Below are 26,127 nucleotides of genomic sequence, written 5' to 3'. Positions count from 1 at the left end.
AATTAAAAAAATTTTTTTTTTTTTTGTAGAGATGGGTCTCCTTATGTTCTCCAGGCTGAACTCGGAACTCTTGGCCTCAAGCGATCCTCCCACCTCGGCTTCCCAAAGTGCTGGGACTATAGGCGTGAGCCACCGCGCCTGGCCCTGAGCCCAGCTCTTAAGCACGTAGTCCAACACGTTTAGCTGGAGAGACGCCAGGCCACTTCTTGGGCCATACCCTTCTCATCACAAACTCAGGTTTCTCTTAGAAACCACTCTTAGTGTCCGCAGTGCCCAAGACTCCCGCCTTGGATCCTGGGGCCCACGAGAAGGTAATTTAATTCGCCCAGATAGAACCAGCCCAATCGTGTCCCTCTGAACCCCGTGAACTTTCACCCCGGCTGAGCAGTAAGTCTGCACCGCTGTCCCTTTCTTTGTGGTCTCAGGGCTAACCCAAAGTGACAATTTCCTGAGAGCAGTACGGGTATTTTTTTTTTTTTTTTTTTTTTTTTGAGACACAGTCTTGCTGTGTCACCCAGCCTGGAGTACAGTGGCGCAATCTCGGCTCACTGCAACCTCCGCCTCCCGGGTTCAAGCAATTCTCACACCTCAGCCTCCCAAGTAGCTGGGATTACAGGCGCACACCACCACGCCTGGCTAATTTTTTTATTTTTTAAAGCAGAGACGGGGTTTCACCATGTTGGCCAGGCTGGTCTCGAACTCCTGACCTTGTGATCCGCCCGCCTCAGCCTCCCAAAGTGCTGGGATTACGGGCGTGAGCCACGGTGCCCCGCCCGGGTATTCCTAAAAGACATAGGACCCCACGAATCCCTGCAGGCAAGCACGTAAACTGGACTGCTGAACCCGCCCCAGAGCCCCGGCGCTAGTGCGCAAGGCTGGGCCACTGCTAGGTGCACACAGCCGCGGCCCGGCGCAGGCGGTGCGGGCGGAGGGGATGCCATGGCGAGACGCTGGAGCGGCGCAGGCCCTGTCGGCCGGGACGCGAGGGCGGGGCACGGGCGCAGCAGGAAGGGGGCGTGGCCAGGAGCCCGCCCGGCCGCCCCCGCCCCTCCCCCTCCGATCTCCGCCACGTTGGTGACGTCACTGGCTAGGCCAGCCGGCGCCATTTTGAAAGAGGAGTCGCTTGCTCCTGCTGCCGCTGCCGCAGCCGCAGGAAGCGCACGAGCGGGAGAGCCCCAGAGTGAAATCTAGCATCCTGCCGGCTGGTCTGCCTGCCCCCCCTTCCTTTTCCCCCGGCCCCCGTCGCCTCCCCCAGTAGGTGCCATCCGCCGCCATCCGCCCTTTCTAACCCCCCATCCCCAGGTGAGGGGGGTGAGTTCAGGAAGCGGAGACCCCGAGGAACCCAGCAGCGTCACCATTTGCAGCGCAACATGGCAGGTAAAGAAGAAATCCCCCTCGCCCCCTGACAAGGCACCGCTTCCTTCTTCCTCCATCACACCCTAGCGACCGCCCGCGCCTCGCAGGGAGCCACAGGGCGCCCCTCGGGTTTGAGGGAGTAGGGTCCGGAGGGGTGGGGTGGGGGCGGGGAGGGCTCCCGGGAGGCAAGCGGTCACGATGAGTCGCTGGGCTTGGAGAACGGGGCTGGCGCCGTTGCGGGGGTGGGGGTGGGGTGTGCTGGCGAGCTTGGGTGGGGCGGGGTGGGGGCGCGTGCAGATTTGTCCCTCCGGCTCGGGAGCCCGGTGGATCCTCTCCCACCTCCCCATCTTGCCTCCCGCCTTTATTTTTTTTTCCCGCAGGTCTTCATTTAATTTCTATTTTTCCCCCTGCTGCAAGCCTTCTTGGGTTTATATACGCATTTATTTTGCACCGAGAAGGAAGAGTGCTTTACAAGTTAAAATACAGTGGAGGCATATGTGTATTTTTTCCCCACTGTGGATGCCAATATTTTTGAGACTGGAAGCCTAAATTTTTTGTTTAGAACCATTTCGTTTCCATTTCTTCCCTCTTACCGCCGAAGAGTGCAAGGCCTTTCATGTACAGCAAGTTGCATGAAAATAATTTAAACTTTCCGTTTAGCATGTTAGCTTTTTTGCAGATGTCTTTTTCTCAAAAGGGTTTGGTAGAGTTAGTTAAAATAGTTGCGGAGTTCAGAGATATAAATAGCAAAGAGGAGAGAGATTTAGGTAGAAACTTTGAAGGGGAGGGGAAAGCATGTAGAGAGAAAACCAGTTTGGAAATAAATTTAGCAAGGAATAGGGGTGATGGGGAGAGAGAAGTAATGTAATTGCTTTGAGAATTCTTTCTGTACGTGTTGGTATTGCTAAATCTTTTCCTTCATGTAGTAGAATCAGTTCCAGATTTAGATTCAGTTTCTCCCTAGAGCCCCAGGACATTTTTACCATTTCGACCTCAGTACTTGCACGTGAAATAGAAACATTCCGAGATGAGACCAGTTTTCCGTGTTGTATTCATTATTTAGATAATTAAACCTTTTGAAAAAGTTAACATGTCGGATTGACTTACGGTTTGCTATAAACAAGTTGCTTGTTGGCCTTGTTGAAAAATGAAATGAGATTAAAATTGTTTTGCACGAGATGACGTATTAGCAAAATGAGTTCTTTGCCAGGTCCTTTGGAGTCGAGGGATGAGGTGAAGGGAGGCAGAACAAGCTTCCTTTGACAGTCTCTTTAGCAGCATTCATTTCGGTTTCTTTTCCTGTCTGGAGCCAGTGATTTGCTGGTAATGAATGCAAAGAAATGCGTGTAGTGTTCACTGTGTGTGCACTTTGGTGATAGGGTTCATATGAATTATTACTCCTTACCCAGGCAGTAATGTTCCCGAAGTTTTCTCTTCGTTGTATGTTTCATGGTAGTTTAACCTTATTAACTCTTCTGCAGGCTTTTTGTACACTTAAAAAGAAAACTCTTTAACTCTTGGTATTTACTTTTTTCTGGTAGGTCTTGCCTGAATGTAAGGCTTTTACTGTATTTGAGAGGAAGTTTGTGAACAGATGTTTAATGACCACAGAACATGTGCCTTTAAATATTTCGTACCTGGAATCTTTGTTTTTTTTCTTTTTAATACAGTGCCAAGTATTGGGGACTAACCTCTTTCCAAACTGGTGCTCTTGGTGGTAGTTGTATGTGTGGGCAGAACTAGGCTGTTAGTATCATGCCAACCATGGGTACCATCTCTGTGTTTACGAGAGTCAACATAAGCAGAACTCTGTTTTAATTGGTATGTTTTCTTTTTCCAGGAGCTGGAGGAGGGAGTGATGTTCAGTGGTGTTTTTCTCAGGTGAAAGGAGCAGTAGATGATGATGTAGCAGAAGGTAAGAATGCATTTAATAATGCAAAATTTGGATATATAATTTTTTCAGAAATGTTTCCTACTGAGGGATTTCCTTGAAGCCGAGACTGCTATAAATTCAAGATGATTTTGTGTTTATTGTCCAAGAAATGTAAGAACAGTTTTAAAAGATACCTTTCTGAAAAACAGCCTTAAATTTCATTTGTTATTTACGCCTTGTTTTCATTATTTTTTCCTCTGAATTTACATGGAAGGAGCGGTAGATGATGAGACATACAAAATCCTCACATGAAAGCTCTGAGCTCCATATAAGGGTTTCTTTGTTGTGTAAATTCCACATACAAATAAATGGTGATGCATTTTTATATTTGTACATTGTTTTTAGATAAGTAAATTGAAATAGGTGCCATCAACATTTGGCTCAGAAACATTCTTAACAGCATCTTTGGTTTTTATGGGAAGATTTTTTAACTACTTTTGAATTTGTCCACTTTGGGAGTGTGATGCTGCTTGGCATATTCTGTGAAGAGATGATAGCTCAGATTATTCGTTTTGTTGTCTTTCTGGTATTTAGGTGGATAAGACAGTAACAATGCTATGCATATGTCGCTTGTCTTTTAGGAATCGTATATTCTTGTGCAGGTAGAAACTCTGTTTGATCAATTGAAGTACTTAGGTCTAATTTTCTCCCCAAATTTGTTTTCGAACGCGTTTCAGAAGTTTAAGGTTTGAAACTTCAAGGTGGTTTTTTTTTTTTTGTTTTTTTTTTTTGAGACGGAGTCTCGCTCTGCTCTTTCACCCAGGCTGGACTGCAGTGGCACGATCTCAGCTCACTGCAAGCTCCGCCTCCTGGGTTGACGCCATTCTCCTGCCTCAGCCTCCCAAGTAGCTGGGACTACAGGCGCCTGCCATCGCGCCCGGCTAATTTTTTGTATTTTTTTAGTAGAGACGGGGTTTCACCAAGTTAGCCAAGATGGTCTTGATCGCCTGACCTTGTGATCCACCCGCCTCGGCCTCCCAAAGTGCTGGGATTACAGGCGTGAGCCACCGCGCCCAGCCGAAACTTCAAGATTTTGCATTCATTTGAGATGGTCTTAGGCAGCGGAGGCATTTCCCACAAAGTTGTTGCATTGTTTCATTCCTCAGAAATGTTAAAGTTTGAGTTTTAATGGTATTGTGTGTCTTGAATTACAGTAGGAATTTTCCAAACAAAACTCAGATAAATTTAAACATGTACTTGTGAGTTTTAGAAATTTGGTGAAAATTCATAAACCTGTTTTCCCTAGATTGTGTTGTCGTCATATTTCTGACCTGTCTGTAGGGTACTGTTTGTTTTGGAGATTTTTTTTCAGGTGGTGGGTGGTAGTCGAACGCTTTTATTTGCTTGTGTCAGTGTCATTCTTAATTGTCTGTTTTAGAGTGCAGTGAATCCTATGGGAAGCCAACTGGCATAGGTTATACTTGTCATATTTTGCAGAGCTCTCTCACGTTCCTTTTCTGTTGGATCCTCATCTGTTTCTTAGATGAGAAACCAGAAACAAAAGAGACTGACTGATGGTCATGCACATAGTGTAAATCAAGGTTTTCTGATGAAGTCAGTGGTGTTTGACTTGTTCAGAAAAGTAAGTCTTAACTTCAAGGAAGGAGTTGTGTATTACTCATGTTGTAACTACATTACGTGTTGAATAGTAGACACTCCAGTATTGGATCATTAGTTCTTTGCAGTTGTGTAATACCAAGTTATGAAAGTGCTGTATACTTGGAAAATATTCTTTGGTTGAATTCCATTTATTCCCTTAGGAAAGTTCCCCTAAATGCTGAGCACTGAGGGTACTTGGTGTCTGGAACATAAACTCTGCCCACAAGGAGCTCATAGTTTGCTTGTTAAACATTACGCAGAAAGATCACATGGCTTTTATTTAATCAGAAGAAATTGTTAGTTCAGACTGAACATCATTTACCTACCTGAACCAAATAACTTGTGATATACATTAAGTCCTCCCTTAATGTATAGGTTCTGTCAGTAATGTAATGTCAATAGGTTCTGTGACTTTAAGCAAAGAAAGCAACTTACAACAAAACCATTTTTTATCAATACCATAATAAAAGATGCTGAGCAGAAAACAAAAGTCAAAGTTTTCAAGAACCTATTGACATGAAGTTAGGAGATAAATCAGTTATAGTTCCCCTTTGCTGATACTTAGTAGCTGCATTTTTCTACTGATTCACTAAATAATTTTCTTTAGAGGTTGTTAAATATTTTAACGTAAGCATATTCTTAGCATCATAAAATGCTGATACTTGGTATATACATTTTAGTAAAATAACATATCTTAGTAAAAATATGACTTGTTCTAATAGGTATTGCTATACAGATGTATTAAGTATAAAAATAATCCAATTTTCAAATGACACTGCTTTAATTTGGGTATTTCTGCATACTAGAGTTTGCATATTATAGTCTTGTTTATTTGACTAAAGGGAGATTTGCTTCTCTGAAGTAAAATAAGATTATTAACACATTCCCCACCCCCCTACCTTTAGACTGATCTCTTAAACAGGTTACATGTAGCTCAACTTTTACTTGCCTCTTTGCTGTTGATACATTTTGATTGTCTCCATATTGCCTGCCTTTCTCCCATCTACATGCAGTCAGCTGCCAGGGCATACCATTTTTACTCTGTAATGCCTTAATCATCTTTGCATACCTGCTTTCACCTCTATTCAGGTTTGCACTCTCCCTCATCCGGATTGCAGTAAGTTCCTAAATTATTCCCTGCTTCTTCGTCCTATGTTTTGCTTCAAAGTTAATCTTAAATGCAGTCCCAGTTTTGTCGTTTTCCTCATAAGTCTACAGTGGATCACTGTATCCACTGGATTAGGAATTAAGTTCAAACATCTCAGTCTAGAATGTATGGCCTTTGCCCAATATAGCCTCTCCTTCTCTCAGTTTATTTGCTGCTATGGCTAATGACCCAGCTAAACAGATACTGTTCTTAAAAGGCGTTCTATGCTCTCTCACTTTAGGGTCTTTGTTTTTGCTGCTTCCACCTTGGAATACCTGACAGTCGTCCCACAGTTCTCTTACCAGGATCCTGCTCATCCCTCAAGTCATGCCTTTAACCTTTTTGCTAATTTCCTTTTTTGGAAATAACCTATTTTAAAAATTTTCCTTTATAGCACTTTGTTACGTAGATATCATATAGTACCCCACATCTCTACTGTTACATACTACAGAGTTTAGTGCAGGACTGATTTATCTTCTTATCTTATGCAGGCATGAAGCTGCTCTGTCTAGAACAGTGCCTGGCACACAGTAGTTGAATATTTGTTTGAATGAAGGAACGTAAATGTTATTGTTCTTAGGTTTTGAAAGGGGAAGAGAAATGGTAAAAGGCAGGATGATTGAGATGTACTTCTAGCAGTCATGGATTTATTTACTTGGTAGGCTTTTTAAAATAAAAACTTAAAACGCTTTCTGCAGAATCTTTGTAGGCTTTTTATAACCAGATTGATGATATACAACCATATAATGCAAAGAAATCAGGAGACCTTGGGTTTTTACCCTAGCTCTAGCACAAACTAGTGTATGTCACTGGGGATAAGTACTCCCCTGCGTTCCTGTGTGTTTAGCAATGGAATAACAAGAGTGGATTAGGTGATTTCTGCTCTTCCTTGTACTTTAATCTTGTTAATTTCCAAAGGCATCTAAAAACAGCCCAAATTCTTTTTTTTTTTTTTTTTTTTTGTGAGACAGAGTCTCAGTCTGTTAGGCTGGAGTGCAGTGGCGCGATCTTGACTCACTGCATCCTCAGCCTCCCAGGTTCAAGTGATTCTCCTGCCTCAGCCTCTTGAGAAGCTGGGACTACAGGTGCACGCCGCCATGTCCAGCTCATTTTTGTAGTTTTATTAGAGATGGTTTTGCCATGTTGGCCAGGCTTGTTTTGAACTCCTGACCTCAAGTGATCCACCTGCCTTGGCCTCCCAAAGTGCTGAGATTATAGATGTGAGCCACCGGCCACAAAATTATTACTACTGGTAATTAATACTACTGGTAAGCTAAATTGTTTGAGATACCGTACTCTATAGAGGCCTTAAATAAAAAATAAATTATTGCTAGTAATATATTTTACATTTTTAATTTTTCTTTTATTGAAAACTTTCTGTCATGAGACAGTAGGTAAGAGCACAGACTCAGGTGCTAGGCTACATGGTTTGAATCTTGCTCAGTCATCTATCAGTTGTGTGGTCATCTCTTTGTGCCTAGCTCCCCTCTCTAAAATGAGGATAACAGTAAAACCTGTCTTAGTGTTGTTTTGATGATTAAATGAGTTTATACACATAGAACAGTACCCAGCAGAAAAGAGCCTTAGGATTTAGATATTATTACTTGAACCTTCATATTATTGTTACTTTGAAGGAAGAGTCTTTGGAGTATGAGTAAATTGAGGATTTGTCTTTAAAGCCTACTAAAAATTTCTCAAGGTGAAGGAAATGGTATGTATGTTGTGTTTTATACATACTCTTTGATTCCACTAATAAATTACAAAATTCAAAATTAAGCTATAGGTTTAGAGACACATATGAAGCTGGTAAAACTATGAAGAAAAGCTATGAAGTAAAAGGAAAAAGACATACTGTAAAAAGTACTATAAAAGTCAGTATAGTGGCTACCTTTAAGCTGTTGGAAGGGAGTTGTGATTGGGAAGGGCTGGGGAGGCCCTTGGGGGCTATCTTGACTGGGATGGTGGTTGTACAGATGTTTGTAAAGACTAACCTGGACATTTTTGTTTCAATTTTTGGTTTTCTTTATCTGTTACATTTTACAATAAGAAGTTTTTAGAAATCTAATACTGTACTAAAGGGTTTAGGATGAAAAATGGCAATCCCCTACCTCCCACTCCTTAATCCCTAGTCCATCTCCTAAGAGCAGTTGTCAACTCTTCTGCTGGATTCCTTGGTGCATCATTTCCTTTTTTGGGAATAAAATGGTATTTCTATATTTGTCAATTTTAGTATTTCCAGCTGACTTGCTCCTCTAGTAGATGATAACTAAGCTATTCACGTTATCACCCCCATTTCTGTCCCCATTGTGCCCCGATGTTACATCACACACTATGATTAAATTGGACATCAGTGCTTAAGTTGTTATGACCATGCACACGTTCTCTGCTGAACCAGTAGTGCTCTGCAGTGTTTATTTCATCCTGAAGGTAATACAGTAATTGCTTGTTTGTTAATATGACTATTTGGTTTTTTAAAAAACGTAATCAATCTGGAACGTTACAGAAAGTATGTGGAATAGTATAATGAACTCCTGTCACCGGGCATTGTCAACGGCCAATGTTGCTCCATTTATGGTTCTATCACTTGACCCTTTCCCATCCTTTTGTTATTTAATAATGTAATACTTGTTTTTAAAATCTGAATTTAACAAAATAGAAAGCCAAGTTCATTTTTTAAAGTCAAACAGTAAGAAATTTTTTCTAATGATTTTGATAATGTGTTTAAATTTTACTTGTGGAAATAAATTATTAAAAATTCAAATACATGTGGATAATCTGAAGTGTGTAATATTTGGTCAGAATAATGGAACAGGCCAAGTGCAGTGACTCACGCCTGTAATCCCAGCACTTTGGGAGGCCAGGCGAGAGGATCTCTTGATCCGGGAGTTTGAGACCAGCCTGGACAACATAGTGAGACCTTGTCTCTACAAAGATTAAAAATATTAGCAGGGCATGGCGGTGTGCAGCTGTAGTCCCAGCTACTCAGGAGGCTGAGACTTGAGCCTGAGAGGTCTGCTACAGTTAGGCTGTGATTGTGCCACTGGTCTCCAGCCTGGACAGTAGAGTAAGACTCTGTTTCAAAAAAAAAGGAACAACTGCTTGCTTGCTTGCTTGCTTGCTTCCTTCCTTCCTTCCTTCCTTCCTTCCTTCCTTCCTTCCTTCCTTCCTTCCGTTCTTTCTTTCTTTCTTTCTTTCTTTCTTTCTTTCTTTCTTTCTTTCTTTCTTTCTTTCTTTCTTTCCTTCTTTCTTTCTTTCTTTCTTTCTTTCTTTCTTTCTTTCTTTCTTTCTTTCTTTCTTTTCCTCTCTGGCCCAGGCTACAATCTACTCGGCTTGCTGCTGCCCGCACCGCGGACTGCCTGGGTCTGCCGGCGCGCGCCACCACTGCCTGCCTTTTCTCCTTTGGATGCAGGCACGCATTCGCCATCTTGGCCACGCTGCTCGCCAGCTCCTGACGCCGAGTGCTCTGCCCGCCTCAGCCTCCCGAGGTACTGGGACTACAGACGGAGTCTCGCTCACCCAGTGCTCGGTGTTGCCCGGGCTGGAGTGCGATGGCGTGGTCTGGCCTCGCGGCAGCCTCTACCCCCCGGCCGCCTGCCTTGGCCTGCCAGGGTGCTGGGATTGCAGCCCCTGCCCGGCCGCCGCCCCATCTGGAAGGTGGGGAGCGCCTCTGCCCGGCTGCCCCATCTGGGAGGTGAGGAGCACCTCTGCCCGGCCGCTCCGTCTGGGAAGTGAGGAGCGCCTCTGCCCGGCCACCCACCGTCTGGGAAGTGAGGAGCGCCTCTGCCCGGCCACCCACCGTCTGGGAAGTGAGGAGCGCCTCTGCCCGGCCACCCACCGTCTGGGAAGTGAGGAGCGCCTCTGCCCGGCCACCCACCGTCTGGGAAGTGAGGAGCGCCTCTGCCCGGCCACCCACCGTCTGGGAAGTGAGGAGCGCCTCTGCCCGGCCGCCCCGTCTGGGAAGTGAGGAGCGCCTCTGCCCGGCCACCCTGTCTGGGAAGTGAGGAGCGCCTCTGCCCGGCCACCCATCGTCTGGGAAGTGAGGAGCGCCTCTGCCCGGCCACCCTGTCTGGGAAGTGAGGAGCGCCTCTGCCCGGCCGCCCCGTCTGAGAAGTGAGGAGCGCCTCTGCCCGGCCACCCATCGTCTGGGAAGTGAGGAGCGCCTCTGCCCGGCCTCCCATCATTTGGGAGGTGAGGAGCGCCTCTGCCCGGCCGCCCCGTCCGGGAGGAAGTGAGGAGCGCCTCTGCCCGGCCGCCCCGTCCGGGAAGAAGTGAGGAGCGCCTCTGCCCGGCCGCCCCGTCTGGGAGGTGAGGAGCGCCTCTGCCTGGCCACCCATCGTCTGGGAGGTGAGGTGCACCTCTGCCCGGCCACCCATCATCTGGGAGGTGAGGAGCGCCTCTGCCCGGCCACCCATCGTCTGGAAAGTGAGGAGCGCCTCTGCCCGGCTGCTCCATCTGGGAAGTGAGGAGCGCCTCTGCCCGGCCACCCATCGTCTGGGAGGTGAGGAGCGCCTCTGCCCGGCCACCCATTGTCTGGGAAGTGGGGAGCACCTCTGCCCGACCACCCATCGTCTGGGAAGTGAGGAGCGCCTCTGCCCGGCCACCTATCGTCTGGGAAGAAGTGAGGAGCGTCTCTGCCTGGCCGCCCCGTCTGGGAAGTGAGGAGCCCCTCTGCCCGGCCGCCCCGTGTCTGGGTAGAAGTGAGGAGCTCCTCTGCCTGGCTGCTCCGTCTGGGAGGTCTACCACGGAGGCCAGAAGCAATGTGGGGGCTGGACGTGGTGGCTCACGCCTGTGGTCCCGGCACTCTGGGGGGCGAGGCGGGTTGATCACTTCGGGCTAGGAGTTCGAGACCAGTCTGGCCAACTTGGCGAAACATGAAGAATACAACAGACAAACCAACCAACCAACTCAATGACAACAAAACAGGTCTACCCTGGAGTCATACTCTAATTTTTTCTATTTTCCTCCCTTTCTGATCCTTTATCCCACTTTCTTTTTCTTCCTCTTCCTTCTCCCTCTTCTTTGTCAAATAGAGGATTGAGTTATTATCACTGATCCATATAAAGTCCCTCTCTCATTTATTTTAACTCCCACCCCCATTTCTATTCCCCGACTTCCCATGTGCAACCTTCCTAATATGTTTGATACGCATCTTTTTGTTTGTATGTATTTTTAGAAAATGTTTATTGTTTTTGTATGCAAAAAAAAAATTAATAAAAAAAAAAAAAAGAAAACAAAAAAAAAAAAAAAAGGAACAACTTAACCATTCAAGATAGTTATTTTAATTGTTTTAATGTAGATTTTCATTGTTTAGTAATCTTAAAATATCAGATGTTATTAAATATTTAATAACCTCATCTCCATATTTGATAGTCTTAAACTTTCACAGGAAATTATTTTAGGATATTATCTTATAAAGTCTGATTTTATGAAACTTGGATCCAAGTGCATTGTGTGTTTTCAACTCTTTGCTTTCTGTTTACTTTTGGTAGGATTTAGCCTTGTGGACTGGGTCTTGAAAAATATTTTTTAAATGGTAGAGGCTAAAATATGCCCCAAATAAGGACATAAGTAAAAATTTGAGAAACAGTCCATATTATGATATCTCACAAAATGTAATGGTTTTCGTCCATTCCATATGTTTAATGCTATAATATAAACAGAATTTGAAGTCATTTCTCTTCTGCATCTCTTTTTTTTTTTTTTTTTTTTTTTTTTTGTTAGAGACAAGGTCTTGCTATGTTGCCCGGGCCGTCTTCTGTGTTTCTTAGAGTAGTATGCATGTTAGATTTAGGCAGTAAGGTAAGTTAGTAGAAAAAAACAGTAGAACCCTGTTGTTTTGTGGATTTAAAAATAGTGGCACATTAGCTGTATTCCGAAACCTAATGACCTATGGTAAAGGTCTCATTTAATATCCTTACCTTGTATGACATGTGACACTTCTTTTTCTTAACACTAGCATTACTATGGAAGTCTAGTAGACCTCACTCAGTACAGTCAAAGTAGTAGTGTAAATTTACCCATTAAATACCATGAATGATAGTATCTGTTTAGCATCAGATAGTTTTCTTGCTTTATTTTAAAATACTGTTTTTTCACATTCATTTGACAAAAAATTATGAGAGATAATGGCCATTGAAAACATTGCTGATGTTTTGTCTTGTTACTAAAATAAAACAAAAATTAGCCTTAGGTGTTTCTTAGTACTCTATAATAGTGAACGAAATATTAAAATCAAGTTCTTGAAAATTGTGGAATAAGCAGAATGACGAGAGGTTGAAGCAAAAATGTATTAAATCAGTAAAGGTTACAATGTGTTACATATTTGCATATAAATGTTTGCCTAGTTTATCTTAAAGTTGATTGTAGGAAGAAAGGTAAGTTTCTTAATGCTGTTAAATAGGAAAACTGAAGGATTGGAAATAGCTAAAAAAATTTTAGCTAATATCCTCAACTATAATCTCGTTGCCCTTTGAGGTGATGATGGAAATTATAATTAAGTAATCAAGTATCCATAAGGTGCTTCCTCAGCAGACGGAAAGAAAAGTAAAAGCTGGCGGTGTGCGGTGGCTCACGCCTGTAATCCCAGCACTTTGGGAGACGGAGGCAGGCAGATCACGAGGTCAGGAGTTTGAGACCAGCCTGACCAACATGGGGAAGCCCTGTCTCTACTAAAAATACAAAAATTAGCCAGGTACGGTGGCACAGGCCTGTAATCCCAGCTACTTGGGAGGCTGAGGCAGGAGAATCACTTGAACCCAGGAGACAGATATTACAGTGGGCCAGATCACGCCTTTGTACTCCAGCCTGGGCAACAAGAACGAAACTCCTTCTCAAAAAAAAAAAAAAAAAAAAAAAAAAATTACGTAAATTAAAAAATGTCTATATGGCATTATTAAAACCCATAAAAGATAAATAAAAAGACAAATGGCATATTAAAGAACAAAATTTGCAATTCATATAACAGACAAAAGGTTAATCTCTTTAAATTACAAAGAGCTCCTAAATGTCATTTTTTTTTTTTTTTTTTTTTTTTTTTTTTTTTTTTTGAGACGGAGTCTTGCTCTTTCGCCCAGGCTGGAGTGCAGTGGCGCAATCTCGGCTCACTGCAAGCTCCGCGTCCCAGGTTCACGCCATTCTCCTGCCTCAGCCTCTCCGAGTAGCTGGGACTACAGGCGCCCGCCACCACGCCCGGCTAATTTTTTGTATTTTTTAGTAGAGACGGGGTTTCACCGTGGTCTCGATCTCCTGACCTTGTGATCCGCCCGCCTCGGCCTCCCAAAGTGCTGGGATTACAAGCGTGAGCCACCGCGCCCGGCCCTAAATGTCAATTTTTAAAAGACCAATAACACAAGATATGAAAGGCAGTTCATGGAGAAACACAAATTAAAAGTGTAGTATAGGCCGGGCACAGTGGCTCGCTCACCCCTGTAATCCCAGCGCTTTGGGAGACCGAGGCAAGCAGATCACCTGAGGTCAGGAGTTTGAGACCAGCCTGACCAACATGGTGAAACCCCATCTCTTCTAAAAGTACAAAAATTAGTGAGGCCTGGTGGCAGGTACCTGTAATCCCACCCACTCAGGAGGCTGAGGCAGGAAAATCACTTGAACCTGAGAGTTGGAGGTTGCAGTGTGCCAAGATCAGGCCACTGCATTCCAACCTGGATGACAAGAGCAAGACTCAGTCTCAAAAAAAAAAAAAAGAAAAAGAAAAAGAGAAAAAAAAAGTGCAGTATACTCTCACATCAGTGTATTTTCTTGAGTCAGAGTTTCATTCTTGTTGCCCAGGCTGGAAGACAATGGCGCGGTCTTGGCTCACTGCAACCTCTGCCTCCTGGGTTCAAGCAATTCACCTGCCTCAACCTCCCAAGTAACTGGGATTACAGGCACCCACCACCAAGACTGGCTAATTTCACATCAATGTTTTGACCCATGAGATTGGTTTAAAAAAAAAGACAAACGTCTGACAACACACTCAGTTGGCAGGTTGGGGACACACACTTCTTCTGTGGGAGTGAAGACTGGTATACCCCAACTGGAGGGTGATTTGGCAATGTATATCAAAATAACAAATGAATTTACCCTATGACCCAGCAACCTTCACTGGCAATTTGAGCTGCAATTATATCTGCACCCATATGAAACAATGTACATACACAGTTATTGATTTTAGCAGTATTTGTCATTGTAAACAATTGGAAACAATCATGCATTCGTCTGTAGAGGATTGAGTAAATAAATGTTGGCATACCCAGATATTGAAATACTGAGCAGCTGTAAAAGAGAAAATGCCCTAGGTACTAACAAAAGCAAAGAAAAAGTGTCCTAATTACTGTACTGTAAAATGAAGATGTATTAAGTAAAAGACAAAAGCAAAATGCAGGACAATGTATATAATGTGCTATCTTTTGTGTATTAAAAAAGATTGGGAGAAATAAAAATATAAATTCATATTCACTGACATTTGCATAAATAAATTCTGAACAGACACTCAAAAAAACGGTAATAAAAGTGGTGCACTGAGAAGAGAGAATGGGGCAATTGGCAAGGTTGTTGATGTGAAGCGATGATTACAAGTGTTCTCAGTGTGCTAGAAATCTGAGGCTTAGCTGACCAGATCCTTTCGCCTTCAGAGGGGTGCTTGCTTCTATTCAGTAGAATTTGAATTGATTGCCAGGTGGTGCTGCCTGTTATCTGCACCTGCTGCAAGGTGGCAGCACTGCTAAGGGCCAAAAAAAATAAAACGAAGGTCTCAGGTGGCCTGATAATTAGGAGAGATGTCATTTGAAGCAATTAGTGCTCATCTAAGAAAAATTGGAGGTGACTGTGAGTGTAACCGTGAAAACATGTTTTTCTGAATTGAGTCACTTTATTTCATGGTTTTATGGTGCCCTGCACTAAATCCCAGAGTGCCTGACTAGTCCGTTTGTGTCTGTGTTTGAACCATAAAAATAAAAGGGGCAAACTTTTGGTATTGGGGAACAAGTTAAAATGCAGATTCTCTGGCCCTACCTCCAGATGTATTGATTGGATCTGGAATGTGGCCCAGATATCAGCATTTTAAACAAACATTGCAAGTACAGTAACTGTAGCAAAGTTATCTTTTGATTACCTCTTGGACCTCACTTGGAAAACACTGAGATAGAATAGATAGTGGTAATCTGGGCAGACTTATGAAAGTAAATTTTCCAAATTGTCTTTGGCAAAATTATTTTCTAGTCACTAGTTGAGTGTTTCTGAGTGACATTTACAATGAGATATTTTTCTGAAGTGAGATTTCCCATTTTCTCTTTTTATATAGCACATGTTAATTTATGCTTATCTGTCTAGAAACTTCATTTTAGATTTTTTCATTTACCACTAATTATGTGTAATTAATGTTTTATAATTTCACCTGTATTTTTAAAATCCTTGTGTAGAGATGGGGACTTACTATGTTGTTAGGCTGATCTTCAACTCCTGGCCTCCAGCGATCCTCTTACTTTGGCTTCCCAGGTGCTGGGATTACAGGTGTGAGCCACTGTGCCTGGACTGCCCCTGTACTTTTAATTTCATTATATCCAAATGAATATAAATATAGTTTGACAGTTAAAGATTTGTGAATATTTGAAGTAGCATTGTGCCAAACAGTCTTCCAAGTGAATATATTTGGTTTTTGTTGCCAGCAGTACTTTTTCTTTTTTTCTTTTTTTTTTGAGATAGTGTCTCACTCGGTTGGCCAGGCTGGAGTGCAGTGGCATGTGTTGGCTCACTGCAACCTCTGCCTCACAGGTTCAAGCAATTCTCTCTGCCTCAGCTTCCCAAGTAGCTGGGATAACAGGTGCTTGCCACCGTGCCTGGCTAATTTTTGTGTGTGTGTGTGTGTGTTTTGTTTTTTAGTAGAGACAGGGTTTTGCCATGTTGGCCGGGCTGGTCTTGAACTCCTGATCTAAGGTGATCCGCCTGCCTCGGCCTCCCAAAGTGCTGGGATTACAGGCATGAGCCACCGCGCCCAGGCCGCCAGCAGTACTTTCTACTGTGCTGTTTTTTTTTTTTTTTTTCTTGAGACGGAGTCTCGCTCTGTGTCGCCCAGACTGGAGTGCAGTGGCGCCATCTTGGCTCACTGCAGCCTCCACCTCCTGGGTTCCAGTGACTCTTCTGTCTCAGCCTCCCGAGTAACTGGGACTACAGGTGTGTGCCACCACACCCGGCTAATTTTGTATTTTTTAGTAGAGATGGGGTTTCACCATGTTGGCCAGGCTGGTCTCGAACTCCTGACCTCAGGTAATCCACCCATCTTGGCCTCCCAAAGTGCTGGGATTACAGGCGTGAGCCACCGTGCCTGGCCTGATCATCTTTTAGATAGTACTTTAATCTATAACATGGTTACACGTACATTATCTCATTTTATTGATACATCTCTCTGAAGTGGGACCATTGAGGTAATTGAAGTTCAAAGAACTTAAATGTCTTAATTGAGTGAGTGACTTTACAGTGGAGCCCTAATGTGGAACCCCTTCTGGTCTATACAGTATGTTGGCATTTTCAGTTCTCTCTAGTATAGAAAAGGAGAAGGAAAATAGGAAAATCAAAAAGTGGAATTCAGCCAGTTCTTTGACTTCATCCATATAATAAATTGGTAGAAAACTGATAAAGGGAAGAATTAGGATTTTTGAAAACTATCTCTGTTCACAAGAAATCAAAGTCATTTAAGGAGATACATATTTTAAATGTTATCTCCTTCCAAAATAAAAGCAGAAAAATATTTTTGAGAACACAAAATGATACACGTTTGTATATATCATGCCCCATTATCGTATAAATGAAATGTAAATATACTTTGGTAAAGCACTGGAAACTAAAGGCATAGTGCGTACAAGTGATATAACAATCTTCTTTTAAAAAGTAATTTCAATTAGATATATGTAAGTTTTTCTAAATGCATTTCTGAGGTGGCATAAAATTGAGGAATGCACAGAGCCCCTCAATATATGAAAAGCCAGAAACTTAGAACTCAAATAGTGCTATACCAGTCCGTTACTCTGAGGGTTTCTCCTAAACCCTAAAGATCTTGAGCTACTTTAACAGTTGCATGGAGTACAGTGGGCAAGAAATAACCCCATGTCTGCCCAGTGAGAGGAAACTAATAGGAGGCTCCACCATAATTCATTTCTCATTTACCCTTATATTGAGGATGTAGCTGTTTGGAGCCTGGATTTCAAACAATTACATCCTCAGTATAAGGGTAAATGAGAAATGAAACCGATTTTAAGTAAGGGGAATAAAAGAAACTTGCTGGGAGAAACAGGGAAGAAACTTTGAGAATTTGTAACCATGAGGCAGTCCTCACACAGGTTTGCAAGCCAAATATTTATTCTGGGAAAATTCATAGCAGTCCCAGATTTGTATGCCCTAGGTTACCAATAAAAGCAAATATCCATCACCTCTGGAAGAATTTATTTTCAACTCAAACCTTAAAAAATTATTGAAGATAAAGTGCCAAGGAGAATAAACAGTTAGCAGTAAAATATCACAAAACACACAAGGAAACAGGGCACCACGAATCAGATACTAGACACAACAGAAACAAACACGTAATGACCTTAGGTTCTGAAATTATCAGATAGATAATTTAATATCACTATGTTTAATGTGTTCAAATAAAAAGAAACTTGAAGTATAAAAGGGAAAAAATTTTAAAGAGTGGCCAAAAAGATTTTAATAATAATGAATCAGAAGTTCTAGAACTGAATTTAAAACTCAGTGGATGGATTAAATAGCTGATCATATCCAGCTGAAGAAATGATTATTGAATTAGGCAACCATTTCGTGTCTTTTTTCTTTCTCCTTAATCCTCCATCACCTTTTCATCTATCCTTACTCTCAGTTCATACCTTACTAAAATTGGGAGCAATCAGAAGAGAAATTCCATAGAGTAACCCACATCTATCCATTTACTAGTCTCTGTACCCACATATTTTGACTTCCTGTTGGTTACCGTTGATGAACCCTGTGCTTTTATCAAAGGCAGTCCCTTCACTTGTATGTTAGGTCTCATTCCTTCTTTCCCACTCACGGACATGGCTCCAGTAATCTTCTCTTTCTTTCCTGGATCATCAGTTTTTCTTTCTCAAATGCAATTTTACTGTCATCTTGTATTAGTCCATTCTTTTTTTTTTTTTTTCCTGGAGTAGAGTCTCACTCTGTCACCCAGGCGGGAGAGCAGTGGCTCAGTCTCAGCTCACTGCAACCTCTGTCTCCCAGGCTCAAGCCGTTCTTATGCCTCAGCCTCCCAAATAGCTGGGATTACAAGCTCCTGCCACAATGCCCAGCTAATTTTTGTATTTTTAGCAGAGATGGGGTTTTGCCATGTTGGCCAGGCTGGTCTCAAATTCCTGACCTCAAGTGATCTGCCTGCCTTGGCCTCCCAAAGTGCTGGGATTACAGGCATGAGCCACTGTGCCTGGCTTAGTCCATTCTTGTATTGCTGTAAAGAACTACCTGAGACTGGGTAATTTTTAAAGAAAAGAGATTTAATTGACTCACAGCTGTACAGGAAGCATGGCTGGGGAGGCCTCAGGAAACTTACAATCGGGGAAGTGCTGCACACTTTTAAACAACCAGATCTCATGAGAACTCACTATCAGGAGAACAGCAAGGGGGAAGTCTGTCCCCATGATTCAAACACCTCCCACCAGCCGAGATCATGCCACTGCACTCCAGCCTGGGCCACAGAGTGAGACTCTGTCTCAAATTAAAAAAAAAAAAAAAAAAAAGCATGAAGTTCCTAAATAAAGGCTCTCATCATTTTTAACAGATATAACTTTATCTGCTTACCTAACTCTGGAGGGAATACAAGACCTACCTATATCATTTAACATGCTAACAACAAAGGTTTATATCCTTGGGCCCATCAGTCACAACTTTTCAGATTTCAGTTAAAGATGAGCAATCTGAAATAGCAAAAAATCCAATCTCCAAACTGAGCTGAACCAAAGCTAACTAGAATAATTCTTCCTAAGATTACTAGTATGTAGTGACTCAGACATAGGAAATCACCAAACAATGAAAAAACGGCTTAGAAGCCACTGTGCTCCCACCCGCAAGTTTTAATAACAAAAGAAAAGAAAATCTCATTTAATTACATAAAGTTTTTCTCATGACAACCTTGTTGATATGTATGAAGTATGCCGGGAAGAAATTTTTTTTTTTAATAGTAGATATTTAATAAAAATGTAAACATTATAGAATAAATTTATTAAAGGACTCCTAGTGCTTTTATTATTTAGGGTTACTTATACTAACCCTACTTCCAAAAGACTCAGCAAAACTTGAGTCCTGATAAATCCAGCTTTTCAATTACAAACAAATTACTCAACACATTTGGCCTTCTCTTGCGCCCTCTTCTGGATAAAAACTGTTCCTCTTTAGGTTTGTGAGTAATGTATTACCAAAGCCTACCTCCACATGTTACAGACAAATTTCAAAAATATTGTAATGTTTTCTTGGTTATTACCATTATGCATGTTAAAGCAACAGTATTGTGACCAAACCATACACTCGCCCCAAATTGTTTACATTCTGTCAAAACTGCTAATTCCAGTTTCCTCCTCTTTATCCACCCCTTCCAAGATAAGAAATATTTGGAGGAATACCACCTTGAATGGTTCAGGGGTTGCTTCTTTATGTAGAGAGAAGTCCGGCAAGAGTATATTAACCTGACCGATGAGATACAATGTTTCAATCTCAACACTATTGCCTTATGCAGCCATAATATGGTAGTATTTTCTCATCTTTTGAACAAGATGTAATGCTAAAAAATCTAGTTATATAGTCCCTAACAGTTTTTAAACTGTTCCAAATCTTTAGGATTAAACACCTAAGTCGTGTGTATGTGTTCACTTCTATTGCATACTATCGGGTCCCTACGAAGTCCCAAAATGGAAAATCTAACATTCTAATTTCAGTCTTCAAGTTACAATCTGCAATAAAAAAGCACTTAGTTTTTCTCCAGCTCTCAACAATTCCTTCTATCAAATTTGATACGCTGGGTTTAAGATACGCTTTCTTAGGCTGGGCGCGGTGGCTCACGCTTGTAATCCCAGCACTTTGGGAGGCCGAGGCGGGCGGATCACGAGGTCAGGAGATCGAGACCATGGTGAAAACCCGTCTCTACTAAAAATACAAAAAAAAAAATTAGCGGGCGTGGTGGCAGGCGCCTGTAGTCCCAGCTACTCGGAGAGGCTGAGGCAGGAGAAAGGCGTGAACCCGGGAGGCGGAGCTTGCAGTGAGCCGAGATTGCGCCACTGCATTCCAGCCTGGGCGACAGAGCAAGACTCTGTCTCAAAAAAAAAAAAAGATATGCTTTCTTACGCTTCATTTCTCTTCGATTTATAAAGAGCCCTTATTTTTTAAAATCTGCGTGGGTTATAAACTTTTAAACTCACTTCTCGTGAAATACTTTCACAAGACTGCGGGGTCCGGCACCCAAAAAGGGCATTTAGTGGTGGAAATGACCCGTGAGATGAGGGGTCCCAACAGCCCCCACCCCGAGACGGGGAGCCCCAAGGCCACAGGTGGGCTTGGGGTGGCAGGTGAGGGGCACTTCTTCAACTCGGCCTACCTACCCACTCCTCGCTGCCTGCAAAAGGGTCTCACGACACCATCCGAATCGGGATGCCTTCCTGAGTTACACCTCAAGGGATTTTTTTGGGGGCTAGGTATACCCCATCTCAGGGCCCCCAAATTGAGATAATTCCAGGGACGCAGGGAGGTGAATGGGAAAAGAATAATGAGCTTGGACTTGCAAGGCCGACCCAGCGGGTCTCCCTTCAGCTGGGGCCAGGAAGGTCACGCTGGCCTGGCTGGGCCTCTCCCATGCTGGAGGGAAGGAGAGGGAGCTGCAAACCCCATTGTTCAGCCCTAGCTCTAGAATGAAAGGGGCATCCCCAGAGCCAGAGGGGACACACACACACACACCCCGACCCCGTCCGCGCTTTGCGGATCCAGCCCCACCCCTATCTCCCCCATCCTCCACCCCCAACCCCCTTGCCCCACCCGTCCTCTCTCCCAGACCTGTTTTCTTCTTCGGCGTTTCCTGGTGCTGCTGGAGGGTGTGTTTCTGCTCATGTTTCAGCGGCTTTGGCTGGGCCTTGGGGCTGCCCTCGGCTCCCTGTTGCAGGTATTGGTGAGGCTGCTGGTGATGGTGGTGGTGGTGCAGCTGCTGCTGCTGCTGCTGCTGAGGGTGATGGTGCAGATGGTGGTGGCCGTGATGTTGCTGAGGCTGTGGCTGGCCGGGCTTCTCCTCCATTGAAAGCGGCTGGGACTCCCTGGCTGAGGCTGCGGGCGGCTGCACCGTCACGCTCTGAGACCGCTTCTCAGGGCTCGTTCAGTATATCTGAGCGCGTCTCGCCAGCGCACTGGTTAACCGAGCGATTCTGCGAGATTGGCAGCCACCCTCCAACAATCAGGAGCCACGCTGTGCTGCAAGCCTCGCCCCCAGCTCAAACAGTCTTTCCTTCCCCTTCACCGCTGCCGCCTAGCCAACGCCACTTACCCTGTGCAATCTCACAGGGCCGGGCCTTCAACGTCAGCACTATGGCTCTCTCTCCTGTCGCTTTCTCTCCTTCACCACGCAGTTTGTGAACAGCACTTTCTACACTCCTCGCCGGCAAGCAAGCTCGTGTCGAGGGTAGCAGATTCCACTGGCGATTCCACTGGTGCTGTGAGCCATCTGCTGGCTTTGCACCTCTTAGAATCTGGTGTTTTTTTGTTTTTTGTTTTGTTTTTATCCTTTTCCGGGTAACCAGAAAGGGAAGCTCAATTCCTTAACCCGGAGACCACTAAAGGGGCAATACAAAAAGAGGAAATACATTTTTAAGCATACAAGAGCTTCACAATCCAGTAGATCATTTTGTATTCTGGATTCATTTTGCTTTGTATTCATATGCTAATCTCTGCCTTTCCACGAAGGGATTATAGGGTTCCACAATGGGGTATCTGTGTAATTTTCTAAAAGGGCACAAAGGGTTTAAATCATTGTTTCTTTGTAGTTGGAGGCAAGGGAGAGCGGGAGGAATGAAAATTTACACTGAAGGGTGTTTTTTGTTTTTAATTAAACTCTGCAGGTGAGGTCAACTGTGGAACCAAAATAGGTTTTAGAATGAGAAGTTTCAAGAGCAAAGGAAGGGGAGAAAGAGCACTTAAAAGTTATTAAGTGGGGTTTTTTTGGCACTTATGGAAAAATTGAAATTAAAAGAAATATTCTGTAGCGTTTTGTAGTGTAGATTTAACTTATCCTGCATTACCGCATCACAGTATGATTTTCAAAAGCAAATGTTAGAGCCATGATAGTGGTTACTCAGGAAGGAAGAGGGTTGTGATGGGGAGGGACACAGGTTACTCTGATAATATTTCATTTTGGGGGCTAGGTGGTGATTATACATACATTTGCTTGGTAATTATTTGTTAAACTGAATATACAGGTAAAATGCACTTTTCCCAACGTATGTTATAGATTGGGGGATTTTTTTAGTTGTAAAATATTCATAATATAAAATTTACCATCTTAATATTAAGTGTACGGTTCAGGTGCATTAGGTGCATTCGTATTGTTGTAGAACCATGACCATCATCTATCTCCAGAACTTTTTCATCATTCCAAACTGAAACCTCATACCCAATAAAAATAAATGTCCTTTTCCTCCTCCTTCCATCCCTTGGTAACCACTGTTCTGTTTTCTGTCTCTACGAACTTGACTATTCTAGGTACCTCATACAAGTGGGATTGTACTGTATTTGTCTTTTTGTGACTAGCTTTTTTGCATGATGTCTTCAGAGTAGCATACATCAGCATTTTCCTCTTTTTTAAGGCTAATATTCCATTATACATATATACCACATTTTGTTCATTCACTCAGCAACGGACATATGGACTGTTTCCTCAATGTATGTTATGTTTTTGAATTTTTAAAATGTGGCTTGAATTCCTACAACAGGACAACATTAAAGGAACAAGAAGCTTAAAAGCAAAAAGTTTATGCTATGAAATTAATGAACGTCAATGCAAAAGCTTATTTAAAACATAAAAGCTGGTTTCCAACAACAAATGTCATTGAATCCTGAAAACCATGACCAAATTTTGGCATGTTCTATATAGTGAGGATTTGTGTTGCCTTGCTGAATTTTATTTTATTTTGAGACGGAGTTTTGTCCTTGTCGCCCAGGCTGGAGTGCAATGGCATGATCTCAGCTCACCGCAACCTCCGCCTCCCGGGTTCAAGCGATTCTCCTGCCTCAGCCTCCTGAGTAGCTGGGATTACAGGCATGTGCCACCGTGCCAGGCTAATTTTGTATTTTTAGTAGAGACGGGGTTTCTCCATGTTGGCCAAGCTGGTCTCGAACTCCTGACCTCAGATGATCTGCCCACCTCAGCCTCCCAAAGTGCTGGGATTCATGAGCCACCAGGCCCAGCCAGCCTTGCTAAATTTTAAAGAAAACCTCTTTGGGGGTACATTTACCCAATTTTTTTTTTTTTAATTTTTTTTTGCACACAAAACAATAAACATTTTCTAAAAATACATACAAACAAAAAGATGCGTATCAAACAAATTAGGAAGGTTGCACATGGGAAGTCGGGGCATAGAAATGGGGGGTGGGAACCAAAATAAATGAGAGAGGGACTTTATATGGATCAGTGATAACAGCTCAATCCTCCATTTGACAAAGAAGAAGGAGAAGGAAGAGGAAGAAAAAGAAAGTGGGATAAAGGATCAGAAAGAGAGGAAAATAGAAAAAATTAGAGTATGACTCCAGGGTAAACCTGTTTTGTTGTCACTGGGTTGGTTGGTTGGTTTGTCTGTTGCATTTTTCGTATGTTTCGCCGTGTTGGCCAGACTGGTCTCGAACTCCCAGCCTGAAGTGATCAACCCGCCTCGGCCCGCCAGAGTGCCGGGACCACAGGCGTGAGCCACCACGTCCAGCCCCCACATTGCTTCTGGCCTCCGTGGTAGACCTCCCAGACAGGGCGGTCGGGCAGAGGTGCTCCCCACATCCCAGACGGGGCGGCCGGGCAGAGGCGCTTCTCACTTCCCAGACGGGGCGGCCAGGCAGAGACGCTCCTCACTTCTTCCCAGATGGGGCGGCCGGGCAGAAGTGCTCCTCGCGTCTTCCCAGACGGGGCGGCCAGGCAGAGGTGCTCCTCATTTCTTCCCAGACGGGGCGGACGGGCAGAGGTGCTCCTCACTTCCCAGACGGGGCGACCGGATACACTCGTTGCTCATTTCTTCCCAGACGGGGCGGCCGGGCAGAGGCGCTTCTCACTTCTTGCCAGACGGGGCGGCCGGGCAGAGGCGCTCCTCACTTCTTCCCAGACAGGGCAGCCGGGCAGAGGCGCTCCTCACTTCCCAGACGATGGATGGCCGGGCAGAGGCGCTCCCCACCTCCCAGACGATGGGTGGCCGGGCAGAGGCGCTCCTCACCTCCCAGACGATGGGTGGCCGGGCAGAGGCGCTCCTCCCCTCCCAGACGATGGGTGGCCGGGCAGAGGCGCTCCTCACTTCTTCCCGGACGGGGCGGCCGGGCAGAGGCGCTCCTCACTTCTTCCCGGACGGGGCGGCCGGGCAGAGGCGCTCCTCACTTCTTCCCGGACGGGGCGGCCGGGCAGAGGCGCTCCTCACTTCTTCCCGGACGGGGCGGCCGGGCAGAGGCGCTCCTCACTTCTTCCCGGACGGGGCGGCCGGGCAGAGGCGCTCCTCACTTCCCAGACGATGGGTGCCCGGGCAGAGGCGCTCCTTACTTCCCAGACGGGGCGGCAGGGCAGAGGCGCTCCTCACTTCCCAGACGGGGCGGCCGGGCAGAGGCGCTCTTCACTTCCCAGACGATGGGTGGCCGGGCAGAGGCGCTCCTCACTTCTTCCCGGACGGGGCGGCCGGGCAGAGGCACTCCTCACTTCCCAGACGGGGCGGCCGGGCAGAGGCGCTCCTCACTTCCCAGATGGGGAGGCCGGGCAGAGGGGCGGCCGAGCAGAGACGCTCCCCACCTGCCAGACGGGGCGGCGGCCGGGCAGGGGCTGCAATCCCAGCACCCTGGTAGGCCAAGGCAGGCGGCTGGGAGGCGGAGGCTGCCGCGAGCCAAGACCACGCCACCACACTCCAGCCCGTGCAACACCGAGCACCGAGTGAGCGTCCGTCTGCAGTCCCGGCACCTCGGGAGGCCGAGGTGGGCAGAGCACTCTGGGTCAGGAGCTGGAGAGCAGCGTGGCCAAGATGGCGAAACCGCGCCTGCAGCCAAAGGAGAAAAAGCAGGCAGCGGTGGTGGCGCGCGGCGGCAGTCCGAGGCAGTCCGCGGTGCGGGGCAGCAGCGAGCCGAGTAGATTGCAGCGTGGCCACAGAGGGAAAAAAAGGAAGGAAGGGAGGGAGGGAAACCTCCATCTACCCAATTTTGAGAATGAAAACCCTAATAATAATATCATATCACAATAAGTCCTTACCATTGGATAATATTCTGCCACGTTCCCAATTACTAAAGAAAAAACAGGTCAGGTGTGGTGGCTCACACCTGTAATCCCAACGCTTTGGGAGACCAAGGCAGATCAGTTAGAGACCAGCCTGGGCAACATACAGAGACACTCTCTCTACAAAAATTTTTAAAAATTAGCCTGGCATGGTGGTGTGTGCCTGTAGTTGGGAGGCTGAGATGGGAGGATCACTTGAGCCCTCAAAGTGGAGGCTGCAGTGAGCTGTGATTGTGCCACTGTACTCCAGTCTGGGCAACAGAGCGAGACCCTGTATCAAAAAAAAAAGGAAGAAGAAAGAAAGAAAAGTGTATATACAATTTAGGATTATGTTGGTATTTTTTGTTGACTTAGACATTTAGTTGGAAGGCTTGAATTTCTGAGTTCCAACTTTCCTGTCTAGGTTTTCTACATTATACTTGCAGGCAAACCAAAAGCACTCATTCTGTATTTCTGATTTATCACACTTTTGCCTGCCTTAGCTTTTCACTTACAGTTGTACTGACTGAGTTTAAGCAACCAAATCTTATTCTCAGATGCTCTAGTTACTATGAATGTTGCCTTAGTAGTATGCAGTAGTATGGAGAAAGGCTTACGATATAA

At 44.6% G+C, this 26,127-nt stretch overlaps 1 protein-coding gene across 16 annotated transcripts in view; it reads left to right on the top strand.

Moving 5' to 3' along the window:
• The first annotated feature begins 292 nt into the window (after positions 1–292).
• Positions 293–26,127, top strand: part of LOC129469449 (protein unc-45 homolog B-like) — a 164,451-nt gene continuing 138,616 nt past the window's right edge. For 7 of the 16 annotated variants that reach the window (XR_010118098.1, XR_010118099.1, XR_010118106.1 and 4 more), the window contains exons 1-2: positions 1,090–1,377; positions 3,197–3,271. The gene's annotated coding sequence lies outside the window, so the exon portion shown is untranslated. The other 9 variants (XR_010118102.1, XR_008653042.2, XR_008653039.2 and 6 more) reach the window with 9 other exon arrangements.

The sequence above is a fragment of the Symphalangus syndactylus genome, chromosome 20 (assembly GCF_028878055.3).
Source record: "Symphalangus syndactylus isolate Jambi chromosome 20, NHGRI_mSymSyn1-v2.1_pri, whole genome shotgun sequence".
NCBI lineage: Eukaryota > Metazoa > Chordata > Mammalia > Primates > Hylobatidae > Symphalangus > Symphalangus syndactylus.
Note: the sequence above shows the minus strand (reverse complement) of the source record. Positions and strands in the feature narration are given on the sequence as shown.